Source organism: Nannospalax galili, unplaced genomic scaffold (assembly GCF_000622305.1).
Source record: "Nannospalax galili isolate Female #2095 unplaced genomic scaffold, S.galili_v1.0 scaffold1597, whole genome shotgun sequence".
Taxonomy (NCBI): Eukaryota; Metazoa; Chordata; class Mammalia; order Rodentia; family Spalacidae; genus Nannospalax; species Nannospalax galili.
Genome location: NW_008339247.1, coordinates 154,500 through 162,688, shown reverse-complemented (window position 1 = coordinate 162,688; position 8,189 = coordinate 154,500).

Here is an 8,189-nt window from a genome sequence, read left to right as displayed (position 1 = left end):
TTCGTCGACAAATTTCAATGGACTTTGATTTAGACATTTGAAATCTGCCCTTTTCTGATATTTATCTGGTTCTCTGATGAGAACTTAACTACCCTTGTCTTTACTTCTCTTTCACATTTCCTAGGCACCAGTCAAGGACATTCTTTTCTCCCTATACTTAAGAGTTATGCAATTTGGGAGTCTTTTAGATAGACCGACTGAGGGGCTATCCCAATTGCCTCACCCTGCGTCCCTGTTCAGCATGGAAGAAGCAAGAATGGTCTGTGTACCGATTCCCTCTTGGCAATTGAGTAAACCTTCAGAGGATGGTGTGAAAAGGATAGTAGGTAGAAATTGGCTAGGCAATTAGGGTAAAAAGACCCCTCCAAAAAGCAGCCAGTTTCTTTTTTGGTTAAAAATATTTGGGAGCTCTTATCTAATCCCTAAAAGATTTTAGGGTTACTGCTTCCGAGGGGGAAAAGTTAGAGTAGCAGAGTCCCATAAATTTAACTGGTCCAGACTATAAAATGTGTAGTCTATCTGTTTGGGGACCCAATTTCTCCAGTCTCACTGGTCAATTACCTGCTGATAGAACCACTTCTAGGAAGGAAGTATCACCTTAAGTATGCTAAATCGATGAGCAGCACACCTGGTTCATTATGTGTTAGTAAATATTTCCTGCCTGGAACTAGCACAGATCTCTGCAGAACTTCCAGGCCAGTCACAGTCATGTAGGTCTCTGTGAGTCTGTCCACTTTCCTGAACTCTTCAGAAAGGTGTAATTTCTTCTTTTCTTCTCCATGGCTTTGTTACTAAACATGCTTTCTTTAATGCTTTGGTCTGCCCCCAGCATCTGGTATTTGTTCACTTTTTCTCTAAAGCTTCCTTCTCCCAGCTATGTGGCTGTGAGTGGGCCACGTGCCTGACCTCCATGCAGGCTCTAAACCTGCATTGCTTCGTGACTTTCTTTACTTCTTTCCACCATTCACCTCCTTGAGGCAGCTGACCAGATTGCCTGCCCTGAGGATTTTTCATTAAGGTTCTAATAAAATTGTAAAGCTTCCATTTGGGTCCATTCTTAAATTCCCTCATGAATGAGGCTAAGAACCCTCTAGGGGGCTGTGGTTGTTTGAATGAAAATGTCCCCCATAGGCCTCAAGTATTTAGATGTTTTGTCCCCAGTTGGTGGCGCTGTTTTCTGATGTCTTAGAAGGTGTGACTATTCTGGAGGAAGCATGTCACTGGGGGCAGGCATAAAGAGTTCTTAAGCTTTGCCAGATCTCTAAATTGCGCTCTTCCTTCCTGTGCATGCTTGAAGATGTGAGAGCTTAGCTTCTCCTTTCACTCTAGCCACATCATCACCACCGGCTACCATGCTTCCCCATCATGACAGATTGTAATTCCCCTGGAACCGTAAGCTCAAATATACTCTTCTTTTTATAAGTTGTTTGGTCAGTGTTTCTATCACAGCAACAGGAAGTAACTAATACAGTAAATGGTAACAGGAGTGGGGTGTTGACTGTGATGAACCTGACCATGTGGAGTTTTAGAGGAATGTGGAAGACTTTGGAAGTTTGGGCTAGAAAATCAGTTGATTTTGGTAAACAGAGGTTAACAGGCCATTCTACTAAGCACCTGGAAGAAAGTAGTACAATGTACTTCTGGAGGGAAATAAGGACTTAAGCAGCACTTGGGATATTTTGGAAAAGAGTCTTGCTGGACTTTGCCCTCCAAACCAAAAAGCTTGCCTGAGGCTAAGTTGAAAAGCAATGGGTTAATTTTTCTGGTGGAAGAAATTTCAAGACAACCTAATATAGAAATGGCGGTGTGGCTATTAGTGGTGAATATTCTACAGATTTACACTGAAAAAGCAAATGTGGAAGAAAGAAATACAGAATCTACAGGATGGATTGAAAAAGCGCACTAGGAAGATTAATGTTGAAGATCTAGCATGTGCTGAAGAGGATCTCTTTGATGAGATTAAAGTGATTCTGGAGGGACCTAGAGATTCACACTTAAATAATGGAGAGAGTGCCTCCAGGGCAAAACCACACCCAGTTAAGCCTCCAACTTGTGAAAGGAAAATTCTGCAAGGACCACTAAAGAGAAAACCTTCTAAAATGGATAAAGCAGGCTGGAGTCCATCCCAAAATTGCAGTCAAACTTGGCAGTGTCTTTTTGGTGCTGGCTTTATAGGCATGAAAGATGTAAGAGTGAGGGGGTAATCAGTTCTTCCTCCACAGTTTCAGAGAGCCTCCAAAGCCAGGCAGCATGCAGCAGCGTCCCCACCCCCTATAAAGAAGGCTCTGGTAGGCCATTGCATGAAGCTATGAAGGTGAAGCCTGGTTGGCAATGGAGACTACAAGAAGATACTTGTGATTCCAGAGCTGTGAGGCATCTGCCAAGAAGACCTGTATACAGGAAGTCATAACAGCACAAGAAAGAGATGTGTGTTGCATGAAGCAAAGCTAGAGAGCATGAGCCATATAAGCCTTTTGGGAGTAAAGTCCTAGAAATTGAATGTGGAACTACTGAATTTTGTGTTTGTCCTCCTGGTTTTCAGTCTTGTTTTGGTCTGCTATTTCCTCACTATGCCTCTACTCCTCCCTTTTGGAATGGTAATGCGTATCCGATTCCACTGTGTGTTCGGAGAATGTAATTTGTCTTTAGTTCTATAGGGACTTACAGTTAAGATACTTACCTGAGTCTCAGAATTAACTTTGGAACAGACTTTTGAATAGTATCAAGACTGGTAATGACCATAGGGAATTTTAAGGTTGGGCTAAACACATTTTGCATTTTATATAGTCATGAGCCTATGGAGGCCAGGGGGTGGAATGTGGTGGTTTGAATGAAAAGTATTCAGGAATTTTGTTCCCAGTAGATGGTGCTGTTTTGTGAGGTCTTAGAAGGTGTGGCTATCTTGGAGAGAGCACGTCAGTCACTGGGGCAGGCTTAGAGACTTGTTAAGACTTGCCAGATCTCCAGTTGAGCTCTTGATTCCTGTGCCTGCTTGAAGATGTGAGAGCTCAGCTTCTGCTTTTGCTCCAGCCACCTCTGTCCACCACACCACTTCCAGCCACCTTGCCTCCCTGTCATGATGGACTGTAATAGCCCTGGAACCATAAACTCAAATAAACTCTTCTTTTTATAAGTTGCTTTGGTCAGTGTTTCTATCACAGCAACAGAAAGTAACTAATACACGAACCTTCTTCCCATTTCACAAAGGCTTTTAACCTGGGTAAACACAGAGGGCAGGAGAAGATTCCTGTTCAGCTCTCCCATTTCTGTCTATTGTCTCAGAACTTTTCCAGCTCTAAAGCTCTTAATTACCATCAAACTGCAGGAGCTTTTAGCAACAATCTGATCTGTTTTTCTATTTCCATTATACATTCATAAATTCTTTTATGAATAAGACTATGAACCTCAATGGGGGACACTGTTTCTCACCTGTATCATAGTGGGAACAAAATGATTAATGTTTGCTAAATGAACCCATTATAAAATGATTACAACAGTGATTCCTGAAATAATGAAATGGAAATAAAAGGACATCACTCTTAACAAAAGTTCAGTTTTTGAAGAGATAAACATACTGAATAAACGCTGTACTATTTTCACTGCAATAATTCATGGATCCTTTGAGAGGGTAGATTATTAAAAAATTCGAATAATTGTTAGCTTCAGAACCTGAGTCCTGTCACCCTAATATGCCAGTCTCAACCATCCAAGCTCAATATGCTAGTTAAGCAGGCAAATAATTAGGAAAAGCAGAAAATTTCATTCAATGAAATCACATTGTGCAGAGACCAGTGACCTCCCAAGTCCTTTTTCTTGTCCCTGAAAAGGGTAGGTTTAAAGAGAGGTCAGTAAGAATGCATGACTGGGCAGCGCTAGTGAAGGAGTGATGTATAAGGGAAAATCCAAGAAAGATCAACTGAGATGGGAAGACCCACCTGGCATGAAGGTAGCAACATACGCTAGATTCTGTCCCAGCCTGACTTGAAAGAACACTTACTCAGCACTACCACTGATCTACCCCTGCTTCCTAACTGGAGAAGCAATATGACTGGCTCCCTCAATGCTTCCTACTAGTACAGGTAGAGCCCCTCTCACCACCATGCCTTCCTCACTACAGACTATGGCTTTAAACTATGAGCTAATATGAATCTTTCTTTCTGTGTCTTGCTTTTGTCAGTTATTTTTTCACAGCAATGAAAAATTAAATGAAATAGAAAATTGTTACTAAAGAATAGGAACTTTACTGTATGAAAACTGAGAATACATTTCTTGGGTACAGAACTGATTTAATTAAAAATGTAAGAAGAATTTGGGGCTCCCAAGAACAGAAGCCTTAGAATTTTTAAACAGAGATTAATGAATATTTACATTGGGAGTTTCAAAGATCAAAATACCTAGAGACATATAGGGAGGGGAGGCCTGGCTCATGAAGTTTCAGAAGATAACGAAATTAATGTTAAGTAGAATGCAAGCTATTGGTATTATATTATAGCAGAGAATACAGGTGCATTCTGTCTATGCCCTGAAGATGACCAGGCTGAATTGAAAAAAAATATACTCATGTAATTTGCAAAGAAAATGTCAAAATGTCTAGGATTCCTGATGTAGTATGTTATTACAGTCTGCTCCTATTGAAGCCAGAGGAAACAAGTCAGACAGAGGAAACAAGTTGATCAAAGATATGAAAATAGATATTTTGGTCAGAAGAGAACAGAAGGGAAATTTAAAATCATCCCCATCTGCGTTTGAAAGCAGCAGTGATTGTTAGAGAGATTACCACTGTGGAAGATCAGTTCCCAGAAAAATTATGCATCCATGCCGGAATTTCCTCCAAGGCTGACCAACTGATTAGCACTTCAATGACTTCTTGGTCCATATTTAGCCCATATACAGCCACTCCTTGCTCACCTCTATTTCTGCATTATCTTTGGAGTAACAGAATTTAGTAACTGAACAAAAAAGTTTCCACTAATCAAAAAGCAAAGAATGTCATGAGATAGCATCCGAGATTTATAGTAGAATCCCCCACCCACTTTCTGTGACCCCCAATGGATTTGAAGAGTATGTTGATTTATGACTTCTTTGTTTTACTATAAGAAGTTCATGAAATTGCTACCTTATTGGAACATGGTATATAAGAAACCTAAAGCTGTGTTACTGTACTTTGGTTACCCATATTTGGCTCCAGAATGAACCGTATATTTTATTCATTTAAGGCAAGAACTGTTTATTTAATTGAGAGATGTATTACAGTTGGAATATTTCTTCTAGCTTGTCTCTGAAAGGAAAGACTTGGTTTTTAACTCCAACACGGTCTCTTCAACTGAAATCCTTAGCATCATATAGCCCTGCATAGATCAGCTGGAGATATGACCTGACACCCTTCTTTGCTTAAGTTGACCAATACAAATTTGGGGGTGGGGAAACTACTCAAGCCCTTAAAACCCAGGGGACATTGGATTTTGCTTTCCAGATTCCCTCTCTACTTGTGTAGGTTCATCTTTACGTATGAGTGTATTTTGTGCAGTTAATTATGCCATAGTTACAACTACCATGAAGAAAATAAAAGCCTGACTCTTCAAATAAAAATCTTAAGAGTGGTCTGAACCCAGAGGACACCTGTTCTGTTGATATCACTCAGATCTCTGCTGATGGCCCTGGCCACACTCATATATTTATTCCCAAACGTTTCCCCAGCTCCATTGTGGAAGCACAAAATTAGTTTTATTTTAACTAGATGGGATATATCATGTTTCTAGTAGACACACTGCAGGGCTTGTGTGAGACTGATTATACAGAGGGATTATCTCTGAGGTATGAAGACATACTGTGACTGTGGATCACACCATACCATGGGATGAATTTCTTGGTTGATTCAAAATAGCATAGTGAGCATCATCTTCCTGAGATTCCTTACAACAGGTGTTATGTGACCAGATGCTTAATGCTCCTACCACCTCAGTCAGATCCAACATCATATCACACTTCTGCTGCCATGATGACTCTTCCCTTAAACTTTGGATCAAAATAAGCCCTTTCTTTCTTAAATAGTCTTTGTCAGGTATTTTAACAACTAAAAACAGAGTGAATGAAACACTCTAGCAAAACCCTACTTTCATTTCATCTATATCCAATAGCCTTTATCTAAGGGGCTTTTTATTGGCCAGGACTGCTAGAAGTATCAAACTTACAGAAATTTATATATATATATATATATATATTGTTCTGAAATCACTGGGGCATGGGAGAGTGGGTGGTAAGCTAAATCTCCAGAGGTCTCTAATCATCATCAGGAATAGAGGAGGCTGTAACACCAGGTCCATGAAGCAGTGATTACAGGGGACAGACAGAGCAGGAATTATTGCATGTAAGAAATTGTTCCCTTCATTTTCATATCTACCACAAACCCTTTCATTTCCAAAATAACACACACCTGAGCTATCCTAACAGCCTCCTAACTGTGCCAATCCTTTCTCACCCCTCTACACTATCCTATATGCCACTTCCACAATAATTAAGTTAAAACATTGCTTTATAGTCCCCTCCCCACCTCAACTACCTATAAAAATATGCAGCGGTTCTCCACAGTGCCTGAATAAAAGATTACCCCTAGGCTAACAGTCAAGGCCAATCTGGTCACGGGCTAAAATCAAGATGGAAGTCACAAGGTGGAGCAATGTAGATTTGGATTTCGAGGACCTACAAAGAAGTCCTGCCACTACTCCCTTAGATATGTCACCTGCCTTTCAAGAGCCTTGGCTCATTTTTGAAACAGTAATATTAACATATAATATCAAGGAAGACAATGGCAATAAGATTACTAATAACAACTGGCACCCACAGAGGATTTGGTATATCCCAGACTCTGCACTAAGCAATTCACATGAATTATCCATTAAAGTATTATGAATACTGTAAAATACTATGAGGATGCTAAATAGTCATCTCTAAGTTCTCTCAAACCATCTGTTAGCAAGCCAGTTCTAGAATTTTAACTGCAGTAATATAACATGTATCAAAATTTACTTAGCATTTTTTCTTCCTGTCTCTGGCTTACATTCTGCTCAAGTATGGCTAAATCTAATTATTCGGTCTGAAAGCCATTTATCACAGTAAAAAAGACTACTACCTTCTCCAAACCAAAGTGTTTTTTTCTTATTCTGCTCATCGTCTTCAGTTAAGAAGCTGTCTGTGCTGTGGCTTCACAACTTCTAATTTATAGTGACTCCATTTTGTTCACCCAGCTTTCTCCCCCTCCCTTCTTCCCTACTAGTCACAATCATGCAAATGCCATGAAGGCTGTACTTTGCAGCAGTTTCAGGGAGATTTTTTTCTACAACACTGGGAAACTTTTTCTTAACTGAAACTTAAAACCTTTTTGTTAGGTGAAAACTTCCTTGATAACTGACCTCCCATATTTATGGCATTACTATGTGATCTCCATCTGTTGTGGTGCAATTATGATTACTTAGCTTGCCCCTGGCATGATATAAATGTGGTTCTAAACTTTATAAACCCTGCTCTGCCTCTGCTCAGGATCAACAGTCCTTTTAGGCTTGAGCTGACTGTCCCTTGCAGGTTAATTACTAATTAAAGGACTCTTAATTCAACCATCATTATGTTTTTATCCTTCATGTTCCCACAGGATACAACAGTGATCCTACTGAGTACCTGGCTCTTCCATTCTCCTCATCACATAGGCTCTCCAGACTGAATCACATGGTGTGGAATTTCCTGATACCCTGTAAAAGGATAAAAACACTCAGGCATACTTCTTTTCTTTGGGGAATTTCTCTGACATCTCCTTTTGGCCACAACCATATCTCTTTTCTGTAGCAAACTTCCATTAGCTTAAGTCATCTCTGTTAATGAAGCTCCTTATCCATGCAAATGAGTATCAAAACATATTTATATCCTTGTGTTGGACGTATTTGGATAAATTCTATCTACCAGGTTTAAGTGGCTCATGTACCTGGAGGGAAATGCCCTTGTATCCCATGAAGTGGCTTACTAGGGTGGTGTTTGGTGCAAGATACGACATCTTGAATAGGCCTTGTGAGCTACTGTTGGGAAAGGTTCCAAAAAACAAAAATGTTGTCTACCCATAGAGATCTTTTTTTTTTCAGATGCCCAATGGAGTAAATTATGTATGTATTCCAGAAAAGGGAATTGTGCACTTCAGGCCATTA